The sequence below is a fragment of the Nyctibius grandis genome, chromosome 4, assembly GCF_013368605.1.
Source record: "Nyctibius grandis isolate bNycGra1 chromosome 4, bNycGra1.pri, whole genome shotgun sequence".
NCBI classification, from domain to species: Eukaryota; Metazoa; Chordata; class Aves; order Nyctibiiformes; family Nyctibiidae; genus Nyctibius; species Nyctibius grandis.
Genome location: NC_090661.1, coordinates 46,648,525 through 46,661,752, shown reverse-complemented (window position 1 = coordinate 46,661,752; position 13,228 = coordinate 46,648,525). Strand labels below are relative to the sequence as shown.

Sequence of the window (13,228 nt, the reverse complement as noted above, 5' to 3'; positions counted from 1 at the left end):
AGCTGTGTTGTGGTGCTGGGTCAGAGAGCCCCACACCTGTGTTCTGACATGTCCTAGGGCTGATAGACTCATGGTAGGGAGAGTGTGCACTGCTCTGCAAGGCCAACATCTGCCCCGTACCCTTCTCGAGCCATGAGCCCTGCTTGTAAATGCAAGAACACCTTTTTTCCTCTGTGGCCTCAGCCTAGCGCAGGTTCGAGGAGGAGGGTTGTCTCCTGAAGCACATCCTTGGTGAGTCCCATGGAGAGGTGGATGCAGGCAGCTGTGTTTTCTTCTCTGCCTCCTCACCTTCATCCCTCTCCCTGCATTTCATCCCCTGCCCTGTTCTCTTCCAGTATCACTCCTTCTCCACTCTGTTTGCCAGTGTGGCAGTGGAGAAGGCAAAGTGCCCTGATATACTCTGGCTTGGCCTTTTGCCTTCTCTAGAAACCTGCACAGGGAAAGCTCTCTCCCCAGTTTTGTCTGGCTGCCTTTTGCCTTTCTAAACAGTCATGGTAATTTACCCTGGCACTGTTTGGCAGGGATTGTACCTTGGTATCATGAGCAGCCAGGGTCAGCTGTCAGCCTCTGAGCCATGAGCCTAATGCAACAGAACAGATGTAGGTATTTTTTCCAAGTTTTCCCTGGGCAGCAGGATTAAAGTCTCTGTTCTCAGCTGGGGTCCCTGGTGTAGTCACTTCCCTCTGTGTTACACAACACCCTATTAAGAAGAACAGCACAAACATGTTCACTGGCATCCCTTCCCCCAACTCTAGAAAGCCAAGGAACAAAGGCGAGAGAGGTTTCCAAAGGCCGAGGAGCTGCCTGTCTGGTCCAGGAGCCCAGGGATAATCCTGCCCAGATATCCCCCTGCGAAAGGGCCCTGCTGCTCTCTGCTGTTCTCCATCCCTGTAGTGCCAGGGGTAAGAGGGAACGTGGTGGGGTAGTGAGTAAATAGCAGTGGGGTCATGTTCTTCTTAAACCCATTCAGCTGCGTGCAAACATGAGTGAGTACCAATGTGGGGAGAAACTAGTGTGGCAGCACCACTGCCAGGCCTGGTGTCTGTGCCTGCCCGCTGAGCTGGAGGTTCTGAGCGTACGTGTGTGCATGAGCGAACATGCAAACAAAAGGGAGTGATGAGAAGCCCCAAGGGGTGTCTCGGTGCTAGCAAGGGAGACGGGCTTAGGGTGTGGTCCACAGTCCAGATAAACTTTCTTGCTTGAAATCAAAGGTGTCATGCCCTGAGAAGTCTCTGGTGTCTTCTGATGGCCACAAAGGTACTGAGGGAGCTTGCTGGAAACAGGGAGGCAGTGTGCTCTCTGTAGGTGATCCTGAAGCGGCTGGATGCAGAGAGGGACTGTGGGCACCCTTGGGGAGCAGGAGAGGGCTTCCTCAGCAGACCAAAGGGAGCAGTCAGGTCCATGTGAGCACACACAAGGATTTGCTGCCTCTGTGCACCAATTACTTTTTAGTGACAAAAGACCATAAATGAACAAGGGAGTTAATTAGGTCCGCAACAGGCCAGGTTTGGAGGCCTGCAGGGCTGAGAAGTCTGGAGCAGGTTCAAAGGCACAGGGGCAGGAGAAGGCCCTGGAGCTCTGTGTAGCAAACAAAGGTGCTGCTGGTTCTCCCCCTTGGGGAGGGCTGTGAAAAACTGTCTCTGACCAGAAGGACAGTCCCCAGGAGGTGGAGAGACCAGCTCCTGGCAGCATCTGTTTGTTCAGGCCTCCAGTGAAGGACGTAAACAGCTTGTTAATTCACTCCTTTGTCCAGCTGCAGACCCTTCGTCATTGCAAGTGAGCTTCCAGGGTGGTGTGTGCAGTTGTGAGCCAGCTCCTTCGGCCCTGGTACTCTTCATGCGCTGGATGATCCATCAGCGAGGCTGAGGGGCATGTTGCAGCTGTCTGGCCCATCTCTAGCAAAATGCTCGCAGCAGGTCCTTTCCATCTGCTTTGGCCCAAGAGTGACCCTTGCAAACCTCCTCTCCCTTGCAGTCGCCTCAGCAGATGGTGGGAAGGCAGATGGAAAGAGGGAAATCTCTGAAGCTGTACTGACAGAAAGGTCTGACCCCATGGTACTTCTCCCCCCAACACCTGCAGGTACTGGGTGCTTGCAGTGCCACCTAAACCCTGAGCCTTGGCCTCCATGTCCCTTCTCCCACCCCTCGGAGCACCTCCTGCTCCCTCCTCTGGACTTCAGTGGAGGCTCTGGATGGCATCCTGTTGGAAGAGAGCCTGCCCCAGCTCTGCAAGCAGAGTAGGAAGGGGCACCCATGTTATGAGGGGAGCTCACGGCACTGCGAGAGCTGAGGAATGCTTGTGCTTCAGATCACATGTTGTTAGGGTCTTGGGGCCTATGAGTTTGGGGGTGGAGGGGTGTTCAGTTGTGGAGAATCACTGCAAACCACTTTGTACAGCTGCTCTCTTGACTCCACCCCTTCTTGCACCCTGGATGCATAAAGTCTGCTTTGGGCGGGGGGCGGGGGGGCAGAGGGTCCTTTCCTTACCTGTAATTTTAGCAGACTGAGGAGTTCAAGGAGGTGGAACGGCACGCTTGGCCCATGCTGGAGGAAGTTTCAGCTCAGCAAGGGTGTTTGGGACAGATGAGTTGTGTATCGCCTGCCAGGCTGCACCAGCTGCTCTGGAGTCAGGACTCAAACCACGACCAGACTTGGTCCCCGTTCCAGACTTTTCCTTCACCTCATTTGTTAGCGGCTTCGGATGCAAATTCTGTGGCCGGTACATGGAGGCCTGGCTGGCTTGCAGGGCTCCTGTCCAGCTGCCCTCATTTGATCCTCCTCCCCAGCGGGCCTGGCTGGGTGCAAGCGTTGCAAATGTCTCGGAGGCAATGTGCGGGGTATCCAGGTTATAGCGCTGTCACCCTTCCTCTCCAGGTGACAGCAGTGATTGATTAGGGCAGAGGACAGGCCATTCCCATAACACAAGCAAGATGGATGCATCCAAGTACAACACAGAGGTGCAAGGTTTGCCTTGCAGAGGCAGTTCCCCCCACCTTGCGTTAGGTACGATGCAGACAGCTCCTGAGAGATGACCCTTCCTCCTGCAAAACAGCTCGTGCAGGCAGAGTGGACAAGGAGCAAGAAACAGCCTGAAAAGAAATAGCAGGATGGTGGAGAGAAGCTTGGAAAGGTCGCCAGGCCTGCAAATGCAAAGATGTCTAGGGGCCACGTAGAGGGGCTGCACTGTAATGTTTGGTACCATGCCCAGCCTGAAGCTCTAGCACCATTTAGTAGGCTGGACCAGCCTTGGCCTCAGTCTTGTTTGGCTAGATGGAGGCAGTTGTCATTGTGTCTTGAGTACAGTATCGTTGTCACTCTTTAATTCCTCCAATGAGGTGTTGCAAACAGATATACATGTGTTGTAGCTGTACTTTGGATTTGGATTTGCCTCTGGGGACAGGCAGCGATAAGTGCTTAGAGCTGGTTAGACCCCCAACTGTTGTGTTTCTGAACTGGTTTCTAGCAAGAGCAGAAGACACGAGGCTGGGGAAGAGGCCATTTCCCCCACCAGAAGCATCCTGCTGGGTTGGGGAGGGACCCAGAGCTGGTGATGCCCTCTGAGCAGCTGGACTTAATGACCAGGCTGAGGTTATTGGTAGCATTACCTGATGACTGCTAATTGGGCTTGCCCTTGTTCAGTGCCTGTCCCTGGGATTTCCCCTGGCAGCTGCAGGGGCAGGTCTGGGGCTGTGGAGGCAGGTCCCCTGTGGAAAGAAGCTGCTGTGATTAATGACCAGCAATGAATGAGAGGGAAAGGGATAGGAGGAGAAAGCGGCCAAGGCTTTAACTCTGGTGGGTGCAGAGGTTCAGCCTGGTTTGGATTCTGCCGGCGGGAGGGGAAGGGTCCTTGGCCAGCCAGGGTGTTAACAAGCCAGAGGTGAGCGTGGGTGATCAGGGCAGCAATGACTGTGTTGCATAAATCAGACTTAAAATGCCAGAAAAAGCCTCCAGGGAGATGAAATATCTACGTGTCATCAGCTCTGCAGAGATAATGAGAACCAGAAAAGCACCGTGAGGTAAAATGGCATAGATCTGTGCAAACACGCTTGTGGGCCCAGGATCTTTGTGGATCCACACTGACTGCAGGGATGGCTGTGGGGGAGTCTGGTGTTTATGGAGGGGCAGTAGGGTTAATCCTCCTCAATCTTAGAGGCAATTGACTCTGAAAGAAGGTCTTCCTGCCAAATGATGTGTATGTCTCCCCGCCCTGTGCTTCTTCAGTTGCCTTGAACAGAAAGCAAGAAATGGAGGGAAACAACAAGGGCTGGATCCACTGTTGCTGTGTTTGCGTGGTCAGCGCGAGTGAGGGGGACACCCCCTTTTTGCTCTGGGCTTAGCCTCTTGAACACAGCCCTGTAACTTGGGGGTTGAGGGAGCCCCTTGGGGACTGGAGCCAGGAGGTGCAGCCAACAGCGTTGTGTGGGTCCATGAGTGTCATATCCCCAAGAGAGGCACCCCTAGCTGCTCTGGTGGTGACCAAACCCATTGCAGCAAAGGTGGCTGATGGCCATCTGTGTTAGAGGTCAGATCAGAGTGAACGATGCTGGAGCAGGCTGCCCAGGGAGGCTGTGGAGCCTCCACCTTGGAGGGGTTCAGAAACCCAAGTGGACACAGCCCGGGGCATCCTGGCCTGAGCCAGGGGGCTGGACGGGACCATCTCCAGGGGTCCCATCCCACCTCAACCAGTCTGTGATTGTGTGGGAGAGCACCAGGGGATGTTCTCCACTGCCAGGACCACCTGCTTTCTTGGCAATGGCTGGGAGGCTCGTGGCTGGCTGAGGTGAGGACAGTAGGAGCCTGTTTCCTCCTTCCCTCCACTACAAAACCAGAGTGATGGGGCCCTTCACCACTCCCTTGCTCACGCTGCTCCTTGCAGGGCTGTGGCTGAGCCCTGCAGAGTAGGAGCACTCCTGGGTGCAGCTGGGCACTGTTGGAAGCCACCTGAGCTGCTGCCTCTGGGCACTGTGGTGTGAAGCTAGCTTGCTTCTAGTCCTCCCTAAAGGAGACAGGGCTGTAGAGCAATGTGGAAGTTAAGCACCAACAGCCACTTGGCTGTCTTTGACATTAGGCCTGAACTGGTGGGGGCAGCGGCAGGGTCATGTCACAAAACAGCGATGAAGTATCTGGCAGGGGTTTGTTTTTCTAGCTGCCTCCTTGCTGGTGCCCTGAAGGCTTGTGGTGAAGGGCAGATGTTCTGTCTCTCCCCTTGTACACACCTGTGCCTCAGGCATTCTCCTTCCTCTGCTCACGAAGGCTGCGTTCCCAGCCTTGGGAGAAGCTCTGTGCCAGCTGTGAGATCTCTGCCTGGATTAAGTGGCAAATGCAAATCCTCAGCTTTGGGAAGAGCACACTTGACCTTTGCCTCTGCGGAGTTACGATCTCCCTTGGGAGGAAGTGCTGGCTCAGCTGCTGAACAAAGCACTGGCTGTCATGAGCAAGACCTGACTGCCTTGGGGAGGGAGAGCCTGGGGTAGGGGTCAGATTTATGCTCCAGCGGGGAGGAAAAGACAGCAGACCCAGTGACCTGGAAGCTTAGAGGTGACCAGTTCAATTTACTGAGAAATGCAAAGCTACGTTGCCTCCTCTGTCCGTAAAAATACACCGTCTGGGATGGTCTGGGCAGATGGGCCCACTGGCACACCCGCATGTTAAGAGGGAAATTTGCTTGGTAAGATCCAAATGATGTTTTGAGTCCCCTTCCCTTATTTTCCAACCTATTCTCCTCGTTCTTGTCTTGCAGTACCTCTCACCCTGAATTGCTGCTAGCATCTTTGCAGGTTCTCCAGGTCCCATGGAAGAAGTACCCAGTAGCTAACTTGGCCCTAGCATTGGACTTCAGACAACGTTATATGTGCTCAGTGGTAGGTGCAGCTAAACATGCTTGTTTTCCCTAAGCAGTGGCATGCGTGCAGCTCTCACATTAATTCAGATGTTTTCTCCTACAGTATGCCCTTTGTTCTATGTAATGTGGCTCACTCTAGTGCCAGGGGGCTGGGCAAGGATATGGGTAAACACAGAGTGGGTATGTGGGGTGGCCTCTTCCTCACTTTGTACCATAGGGCTGAAGCTAGATGGTTCATCTGAGATCACAGAAGAAGCTTGTGTCAGAGACAGGACTGAACTCAGGTCCCAGCATTGGCACTGTGGGGCAGTGCCCTGGCCCTGTTGTCATAGGCTCTGTTTAGAAGTTGTCAGGTCTCTCTATGCTGATGCCTTTCCATGTGTTCACCTAAGTCAGGTTGCTCTTATTTCCGGGATTTTTTGGGAGCTCTGCAGCCTCAGCACCAGGCTTTTGAAGCGGATACATAAGGACGAAGAATCTGGCCGAGTGCAAAGAGCTCTAGAAATGCATTTGTATCTCCATTGCTGTAGGTACAGCGTCTCAAGGTTTGGTGTTACCCCTGACCTTCACACCTTTGTCCCTCCCCAGCCTCCTCCATTGAAGTGCTCTGAGCTTGGAACCACTTTGAATTAGTGCCTCTAAAGAGGCAGTTCAATATTACTGAGAGCATGTGGGCTTAAGAGGGAAGAGATTGAGTCAGATGGAGCTGATGAAAGAATCCAGGTCTGCCCAAGCCTCCAAAGGGCTGTAAAATAGGTATAAATACGTTTATAGTCTACTGCATTGCGGAGAAGTGAAGAGACTGATCCAGCTTGAAAGAAGTGTCTACTTTTGTGCCACCTTTGCCAGTTCCTGTAGGTATTTATACAGTGCTCAGCCACTGGGTTAGCAGAGTGGCCTCTCCTTTGGGGGTGATGAGAGCAGAGCATGGCAGTCAGTACTGCAGGACAGGAATGTTGCCTTCATCTCCTGGTGGACTTGCAAAATGGAAGGAGATGAGAGGAGACCCTGCCAGCTGCCAGTCAGGCTATTACAGGCTGAGAATGAAGGGAGGAGCAGTTTTGGAGAGCACATCTGTATCTAGCATCACTTTGCTTTTCTGTCAGGAGAAGGATTGTTAATCAGCTGCTGTGAACTTAGACCTAGGCCATCTGAAGATCTTGTGGAAAGCAACCACCACCACGTTACCAAAGCTCCCCTGCATGCTGTGGGCAGAGCTACCTCCTGCTCCATCAGTTTTACAGGTCTTCTGTGTCTCTTGCCTCTGTGTCACTCACACCTCAAAGTATCAGCTGTGTTTCTGTTGGCAAGGGATGGCTGGGAAGAGACCAAAATCAGAGTATATTACCAAATGCTTGCGTGGGAGGTCTGTTGTTAGCACGGGTGTGAGAGATGCACATCTGAGAAACTAATACGGTGAGAGGGGCTGTGCACGTGAAACAACTCAGGGCAGTGGGCCATGTTCCTCCTTTAGATCTGCTTAGTGCTGACAAACCCATTAGTGGCAGCTTGATGCTGCTGCTGCTGATCAGGACTTTGTGGAGAGCAAAAGCTGTGGAGGCTGTTGGTGGCTGAGCTTTGCACAGGACGGAGCTGATGGAGTCAGTTCTCCCCCCAGCCCCAGCGCATATGGTGCAGATTCACAACCAATATTCTGAGCAGGCAGTGTTTCTGGGAGATGTTTGGCTGAAGTGTAGGCTCGGTGCAGCTGCGTCAGCAGCTTCTGGGGTGGGAAGGGCACTGGATTTCACTTCACCGTTTCCCTCCTAGAGGCTTGCTGACATGGCTTCCTGGAACACTGGTGTCAGGAAGAAGCAGTTCGGTTTCTAGGGTGTGCGTATGTGTGCGGGGCTTGGCCCAGCCTGCACGGGGCGTGAGAAGAGCATTGAACCATCCTTCCAGCCCAGCTGCTTCCTCCACTAAAGCATCGAGACAGAGTTTCTGCCATACCCAGACTGTTTGGAAACATGTTGATAAACTTCCAAATGTCTATTTTACAATCCAGATGTGCTAGCCTTGGCTGTAAACCCTCATCTGAAGAACAGGTGTGCTATAATGTTTCTAGCAGTGGCCCCAAAGCCAGCTGGAGGCTTGAGCTGAGCAGGGGCCAAGGGGCTGGTGCCATATAGGATATAGATACTGGGGCAGGGACAGGTGAGGCAGAGAGCTGTAGGTCAGCCGTAGTTCACGGCAACCCAGAGTCAGACTGTGAGGGAAGAAAGGGACATGCCAGAATATCCTTCAACCCTCAGCCTCTGCTCAGCAGCACTGGAGCCATCTCAGGAGAGGCTATCCTGGTTGTGTGAGCAACTTGGATGCATCTGTGAGGTGCATCAGCCTTGGTTGGATCTGTCCTGGTGAGGAAGCACAGGGCTAGAGCTGGCCACCAGCCTCTGTGATATTTTCTGTGGTTTGCCTCGACCTCTCCATCAGCTCTGTGGTCTGGGAGGCACTGCAGGTCACAGCAGCTCCCCACCAGCATTACCAGGGGAACTGAAATGGGGCAGCTGCTTCCTTGGGCCAAACTTCGTGTGTGCCTTTGACCTGAAAAAGCGGCCATCCCCCTTGGGCTGGGGAAGGTGTCCTGCTGCTGGGCCTGTATCTGGCTCCCAAAAGCTATGTTGGGGAGAAGCGCAGTCCCAGTGGGAGGATGGGCGGCAGCAGTAAGCTGCCAGGGAGGGCACCAGCCCTCTGGTGTGGTGGGGACAGCCAGCCCTTGGTGTGCAGGCTGGCAGGAAACCTGTGGATGCTGGGGATGAGGCAGGGCACGAGGTGCTCATACCACACCGCCTTAGCTATGCATGGTGCCTGCAGGCTCAGAGGTGAGAGCCATGCTGATGGTCTATCCCCCTACACCCCAAACCCCTCAACTTGCTTTCACATAGGATTTTAGCTCCATTGGTACCACTGGGTGATTTGTGTAACCTAAAGGCTTTTTCAGCGATGTTCATACCCTCCAGAGCCCGCAGAGAGATGGCCAAGCTTGCAGGGAAGCAGAGCCTGACTGAGAGTAGCAAGGTAGGCAGAACATGCCATAGGGGCAGCTGCCTTTGCTGAAAGGTAGCAGCAAGGCAGGGGTAACTCAGGCCAGGGGCAGAGTTGAGGAAAGCCTAGGGCTCTATCAGTCCCATCCCTTCATGGAACAAGTGACCAAAGTGGCATTGAGAGAGGCCCCCACAGACAGCGCTTTCTCCTGCACCTGAGGTGGCCCTGGCTGTGCTCTGTGCCCAGTCAGGAGCCTTCAGCATCCCCTTATCACTTCTGGTGGGTGTAAGGCAAGCTGGTGCTATCACTTCATTTTCATCTGCTCCCAGATTGCACTCCTGGCTTGTGCAAGTACCTTTCCTGCTTCGTACCCCTGCCTGACTGCCTTCCTCCTGCTCATCTGCAGCAGGAGCTGCCTGTAGACCAGCCTGGCTCACACAGCCCCAGAGCAGGCAGCTCTGGCCTGATGCTGCTGCTGCAGGGATGTTCCCCAGAGACATCGGGAGCTCCCCCTCTTCTTCAGCCCTGCCACCCTTCAAGACATGCTTCCCTCAGCTCAGGGATGTACAGGGCCAGGCTCCAGGAGGGAAGAAGGAGAGGGTCTCTACCGCCTCTACGGTGCCAGCTGCCTTCTTGGCCACCACCCCTGCCATCGGGGCTCACCAGCCTAGAGGGAACTGGTGGCCACCTGGGCTGTTGGCACTGCTGCATGCTTGAGCTGTGCGAGACTGCCTTGTCTGATAGAGGGGAAGGGGTGAGGGAGGGAAGGCAGAGGCATGGCCTGAAAGTGCATGCCAGAGCTTGGCATGGAGGCAGCGGTAGTCATGGGCAGAGAGCGCAGGCTTACATTGTCTCTGCTTCTGCCCTGAGCTCCAAACCCAGTTCTGGGAGAGGCAGGAAAATCACGAGTGCCATCTCTGTAATCCTGTTGTGGATTTTTGTTCTGAGCCTGGCGTGGACCCTATCTGGGTGGGAAGTGGATACTTCGCCATCCCAAGCTCCTTGCTTTTCTCAGAAGATCATATGACCTGATGTGGTGTGGTGTGGCATGGAAAGGGGCTTTGCTCATCTTCTCTGCAGTTGCCCTGCATTTATTTCCTTGTTAAACTCTCATTCCCCATTATTCTTATTTCCTGCAAGAATCTGGGCCCTTTCTCAAGGCTGTGTGCCACACCTCTGTGAAGAGTGGGTGACAGCAGAGTCAGTGTGGCAACTGGTGAGGGAGACTTCTGGAGCTGTGATGTCACCGGAGAGCTGGATTCCCAGCCTATGAAGTCATAGCTGGGAAATTGGGTACTCAGCCTAATCCCAATAATTACCCAATGGGACTGTAAAGTGTCAATGAACTAGTCTATTGCTTGATGACTGATTACATTAGCTCTAACACGCGCCGCCTAATAATTGCCACTTTTTGCAGTTCCCTAAGATTCACTTATTAATAAGCTATTAAACATCCACTTGAAATCACTGCATTGTAATGAGCTGAGATCACTCCTCACACAGCCATTCCAGTACCCAAATTGGTAGGAAAGCACCTAAAATCCTGTGATGGGGAGCGGGCCTGCAATTTCAGGATGGCAGAGTAACCAAACTAAAATACAGATATAATGTCAGCCCCACCGATCATTCCCATTTCAGGATCTATGTGGCCATCATCAGTTTTCCTCTGATATGCAAAGCTGATGGGCTGAAGGACTTCCAGTTCAAGTTCCCATGCGCTGGGTAGTCAAGGTGAGGGTCTTAAGGAGGGAACAGCAACTTGAAGGAAATGAGAGGCATTGCTTTTTAGGAAGACTGCTTTGGAATCAGAAGCAAGAATGAAATTACTTTAATCGCAAACACTCAGTAGAATACAAAGGTTGATTCAGGTTTGTTTTTTCTGGTCTTTGTGTTGTTTAAGATAGTGCAAAGGAAAGGCGGTGCTTTTGAGAGAAGTTCAGTGTGGGAGGAATTTCTCAGGAAGACCTTCTTCAGCACAGTCTGGGGATTGCCTGGTTTAATCTGTCCTCACTGTTGGTTCATCTTGCTTGGATCTCCATCTTTGCTCTTCTCCAGGTTGTGGGTTCCTTGGGAAGTGCTGCCTGTGAAGTGATACCAGACACCAGGAAGAGAGACTTTCCACTGAGGAGAGCACCCTGTGTTCCCTGTGTATCCTCAAGCTGTTGCTCCCACTTCCCTGTTCCCTTCCAGTCTGTGACAAGATGATGTTTGGTGGCCGCCTCAGGAAAAGCCTCCTGACATTAAGACCCCAGTGAAGAGGGGAAGAGAAGGTTAGGGAAATTCACACTATTGAGGCACTTTCCACACTCCTCTCAACAGTGCCCCGACCACGTGAGGAGCCATCCCTCTTTGTGAGTCAGAGCCCTTAAAAATGGCAAGAGGTTCTGCTTCCTTCTTTCCTTTCCTCCCTTAGTGAGGACAGCTGACTAATGAGCTCTGTGGTTGAAGCCCCCCATCAGGTTGATGTCCTGAGCAGGCTTGCTCCTGCAGGGAACGCATGATGGAATGGGTTTCCTGGTCAGAGGAACCTCTGTGCTCCTGGGGGATGCCTAGGCTTTCCTGGTTTTCAGGCCCCTCTCCCTGCCATATGTGGTTCCAGCTGCAGGTATTGAAGAAGCAGAGAGACCAGAACAGCCTCCTGGGGAGCGGGGAGATTGCAGTTGGATCACTGCAAATAGGACTTCATTAATTATAAATGGACAGGTTCCCCTGAGCTGCTGTAGCTCTGTGTGAGTCACATTCTAGCTGAGGTGTGGTGTTGGTTTTTTTTTCTTCTGAAGAGTTGCTGAAGGGGCTTTAAATAGTTTCGTAGATAAATAAGGAACCAGCTGTGCTCTGCAGCCAGTCCTACCAGAGTGTTTCTGCAGCAGTAGCCCACAGCAACCTCCTCTCTGCCTCGCTCTGCACTGCCGTCCCTCAGGTTCCGCCATCTGGTCCTGCTCTCCAGGTTTCTTCTTCCTAGCAGCATGTTTTCGTCTCCTGTTGTAACCTCTTTTCCAGCGTGTGGTCTCAGCCTGTGGTAATGCACAGACATATGTTTAGACAACAGCACAACCAAGGAGCCCAGCTGGTGGGACCCCCACTTGGCTGGTCTGTGCCTCCCTCCTCCATCTCAGAGATGGTCCTGGTTAAATAAAAGCAGAAGGAACAATGAAACCAGCAAACCTTGGCTTTCGCCTACGAGCTGCTGGACCGTTTCTCTTCTGTTTTCTGACAACGAACAGTCGCTTACACAGCTCTTGGCTGCCTGCTGGCCTCTTCCTCACAGGGAGAAGCCAGGATGTACCCCAAGGCTCTAAGGGACACATGAAGAGTGGGTGGAGGTGGCTGGAGGGCCAGGGTGTGTGTCTGACTGGAGCAGTTCGTCTGTCCGCTGGGAACGTCTCCTTCCCTGGGTGCCATAAGCATGAGTGTGCTGAGCTGTGTGTATATCGTAAGGCAAAGGCAAGGGGTGGAAATAGGGTCCATGGAGGATTTGCTGGCTGTGTTCGTAAATTCAGAAGTTGCTTTTTCTACCTCTCTGACACCCATGGTTACAGAGGTCCTCTCCAGAGGTACCTCTGTAATGCTGCCTCAAAGTTGTTTCTCCATCCAGCTCCCCAGAGCTACTGTGTCCTCCCTAATAGCGTGAGATGGCTCTTTTCAGAGAATCTGTGACCTGTGCCTCTAAGATCCTGGCTCTACACCCTGATTTTTAAGCTGGTGGGGCTGGCCAGCCTTCCCCTGCACTTTAACCCCAAGCAGGGGGAGTGCTCCTTCTTCCTCTGCAGGAGCTGCAGGCAGCTCCTGAATCCGTGGAATGTGTCCCATCTGCAGTGTGTTAGGGGTCTGCACACAGCGAAGGAAAAAGCACATGTGGGTTGTGAACCCTTCTGAAGAGGAAGGAAAGGGGATAATTAATCTAAGGGATATGGTACCAGGAGCCACATCTGGGGGCCAACTGGCCCTGGAAGCATGGCTCCCAAGTGCTACCTCCCTGAGGGGGTCATGCAGAGGTGGTGTGGACCCAATGGGTAGGGGAGGGGTCCTGGCACAGAGGAACCCCCATCAGCACAGTCCTGAAGAGCCCCTTCTCCCTATCCTTTGAGAGGGCTCAAGGAGATGTGACTCATGCTCATCTCTCCAGGGCACAGCCCACCTTGACCCCTCTGCCTCTGGCCCTGTGGCTTCAATCCTCAGCTGCCCAGGCATTCCTCCTCCTCAACCATAGCGGTGGCAGGCAAGAAGGGCCATGCTATCAGCACAGTCCACCCTTGCTCCTCCCCTCCACGGGGTCCAAGGAGCCCCTTCCATTCTGTGCTGGCTCTCAGGTCTGCCTCAATCACCTCAGTGCTCTGGCCTCAGAAAGAGCGGACCTGGGAGAGGTGCTGCAACTGCGTCTGCCCTCTGCTTCTGCTCTGGT

General features: G+C 53.3%; 1 protein-coding gene across 2 annotated transcripts in view; it reads left to right on the top strand.

Moving 5' to 3' along the window:
* The window catches only part of AREL1 (apoptosis resistant E3 ubiquitin protein ligase 1), a 41,642-nt gene extending 30,356 nt beyond the window's left edge, over positions 1 to 11,286 (top strand). Inside the window, exon 22 of one of the 2 annotated variants that reach the window (XR_011047988.1) lies at positions 10,882 to 11,286. The gene's annotated coding sequence lies outside the window, so the exon portion shown is untranslated. Of the gene's footprint in view, positions 1 to 5,739; positions 5,822 to 10,881 lie in introns of those variants that run through there. The other variant, XR_011047987.1, reaches the window with a different exon arrangement.
* Positions 11,287 to 13,228: the final 1,942 nt, after the last annotated feature.